Below are 3413 nucleotides of genomic sequence, written 5' to 3'. Positions count from 1 at the left end.
CTTGCATTATTAATCTACATCTTTTAATTGTGACATGCACTATGTGTTCTGCATTTAATAAAGTCATGCATTATGTAACTCTCATGTTAGTTAAGTTTGCATAATAAATTATGATATGGATTATGTAACTCCCATGTTAGTTAAAGTTTGCATCATTAAAATTAAGTCATGCATTAAGTAACTCATTTGTTCATTTAGTTTACATATTAAACCATGCATTGAAGCATCTTAGTTGTTAAATATGTTTGAGTTTGTTTATATAAGTATGTTATTTAGTCTGGCTATTACTTTTTAATGCATAAGTTATAGTGTGTTTATTTTTTTTAAATAAATTAATTTTTGTGTTCAAGAGTTTGTTGTAGGAAAATCCAAAAGGCTGGTCACATATTTTAAAGCTACAATAGGGCTGTTTGTTTGCCAAGAAGACTCAAATGCTGTCACATTCAAATGGTTGTTCAGTTTTGGCATAAAAGAGTTTGCGTTTGGTCACTTAATTGCTGGTGCATAAAGGGAACGTTTTTGGTGGATATTGAAGCACTCAAAGCTCATTATTGTGGTTGTTCAAATGGATCAAGAGTGACTCTTCAAGTCTGATCGGTTTTATGCACTCAAAGCTAGTTATGGTGCCAATTAAAGGTATGAATACACAAGAATTAAGGCCTTTGGTTAGGGGGGAAATGAAGTGACATGAAGCAGCACATTTAAAGGACCATTAAGCCTTCATCAGGTGAAGAGGAATGACTTTTCAAGTATGCATGAATCAAGTGAAAAGACATGACTCTTTGGTTGCCTATCAAGAGTTATAATCGAATTTTAATATTTTGTTAATAGCTAGTATGAGTGTTGAATTTGAATAGTCATATTAGTGCCTATAAATATGTTGTAAAAGAACAATGTTAAGGTAAAACTGTGTTGAATGAATATTTTTAAGTTATTGTGAGAATTCTATCTCATTGTTCTTGAAACAACTTACTTAGACTTATCAAGGTACTCCTTGTGGTGTCAAAGCTTTTTTTTTTCTTTTGAACTTATCACTTTCTTTCTTTCTTTGTTCTGAAGTGTGGCGTTCTAACATACTATTGGTTCCTATTTTGCTAAATAGCGGGTCACAGTTTACTTCTTCATCAAAGACTTGTTTGTTATTTCACTTTATAGAAATCGAGTCATGATCTTTCATATCATTGGTTCATTTCTAAGTGTCCATTTCGTGCAAGTTATCCATCCAGCATCATTTCCATCCTTTCCATCGAATCAAAAACCATTAATCCCATTTTCACCTTAAAGTCTATTTCAAAATGATACAGCATTAGACGATTGGGCAACTCAGCGTCTTGCAATCAAATTCACGATTACGAGCACGCATCACACGGGATGTTTTCTGCACAGTATTAAGCATGATGGAAATGAATTGATTTGATTAATGCAATTATCCTAGCCTATACATGTTATTGATTGTTGAAGTTGTATTTCTGTTGTTAAAATTCATTCATACATTTAGATAATTTTGCATACCTATTTTAAAATTGCATTAGGGATCAATCTTGTATTTAGTTAAATTAATCTAGTTTAATTATCATCACTCAAATTGTTGTGTTTTATCACCAAATTTTTAACTTATAACTTTTCGGATATTTGATTAACATACATAGTCCTCGTGGTGACGATAACTCATTTTAGTTATTACTTGAACGACTGTGTACACTTGTACAAAAATCTCATTACACACATCAATGGTGGTTAATTGTTATCCATCATGTACCAACAAATCAAGTTACCTGGAATTGTTTCAGATTGAGCTAAAAAGGAAATATGTAGGTGAATTGTAATTGGAGGATTGAAAACATGAATTCGTGATACTGAAATAAGGATTTAACCACCCAATTTCTAGTGATGTCAAAAATTGCAATTTTAGAACCTCTTTTTCACAAACTGAGTCTGTAAATATTAAAAAAATATATTTACAGAGTTATTATATTAATGAATTGAAAATTTGTTACGTGATTTAGCCAAAATTATGAGTAATTAAGGCTTATAGACTAAATTGTAAAAGTTTAATCGCTATAGATTTTTTATTAGGAAAAGGCTTAGGGACTTAAATTCCAATTATCTTAGGGTCTAAAATGGTTAATAAACCATATTAAAATGGAAGTCAGTGAAGATGTTGATCAATGCCATTAATTTAGTTTAATTATCATTAATTTGAACTAAAACAAGATTAATTAGGTAATTAAGATTAATTAAATTATAATTCTAATATATATATGAAATTAGAGGAAAGAGATATGCAATTTCATCTTATTGAACTGACCAAAACAAAGAAACAAAAGGGAGGATGCCTTTTTTAGATTTTAAGTTATTCAACCATTTAATTTAAGTAAGTTTCTAGCCATTTTTCTTTAATTTTTATGGAAATTGAATCATGAGAGCTTGATTTAGCTAGCCCATGTGCCAATTTGTAAAACTGTTAAAGTTTTAGAAAGTTTTCATTATTGATTTCTTGAAGAATTAGGTGTGACATTGATACAAATTAAGATTAGTTTATGAAGGACTAAATTGTAAAGCTTACTAGTGAATTTCTTATATTAGTGACCAAATTGAATAAAATAAAATAAAAACTATTATGAAATTATGGTAGGAAATAGCAAATGGGTCCCTAACGAGTAAATGTGAAATCAGATTTTAATCCTAAGCTTTAGGTTGAAAGTTATGCTAATCTTGATTTTAGAAACTAAATTGAATAAATTGAAAAATATGTAAAAATTGGTATTTGGTTGTGAATTGGTTGGTAATTGATTGTGTCATATGTTTTGTGAATATACGTAACTAAAATTGATGCGAAACCTTCACGGGGGAAGGAAAAGTGAAAGTGACCGATGAGTAATCAAAAACTTTGGTTTGTACATATATGATTTTACCTCATATTAATTGATTGCATTTTCATATTATTTGCATATGGGAATGTCAAGGTGAGTATCTAGTGATAATTTGAACTATTGGATTGAGGTTGAATGTGAATTGTTGAGATAGAGGATTATAATGAATAAAATTTGAAATATCATGAATTTAATGATATAAAATATATGTTATATGTTAATAAATTAGATTGCGATAGTGAATATGATTGAAAAATGATATGTGTACTAAATTGTAAATGGAATTGAACATTAATAACCTATTAATTAGTCGAGCTGAGTTGGATATAGTTGGCATGCCATAGGATTAGTTTGGTTAGGGGTTATGCATTTATGCGCCAGGATACACTTCGTGTGCCAGACACTTTATGCACCAGGAATGCGCTTTGTGTGCCAAGATGCACCTCGTCTTCCAAAATGAACGTCTTGTAGGAGTATGTGCTTTGTGTGTTAGTAATATGCTTCGTTCTCTAGTATGCATATTACGTGCTAGTTACCCTG

The sequence above is a fragment of the Gossypium arboreum genome, chromosome 9 (genome assembly GCF_025698485.1).
Source record: "Gossypium arboreum isolate Shixiya-1 chromosome 9, ASM2569848v2, whole genome shotgun sequence".
Classification (NCBI taxonomy): domain Eukaryota; kingdom Viridiplantae; phylum Streptophyta; class Magnoliopsida; order Malvales; family Malvaceae; genus Gossypium; species Gossypium arboreum.
The sequence above is the reverse complement of the archived record's forward strand: the minus strand, read 5'-3'. Positions refer to the sequence as shown.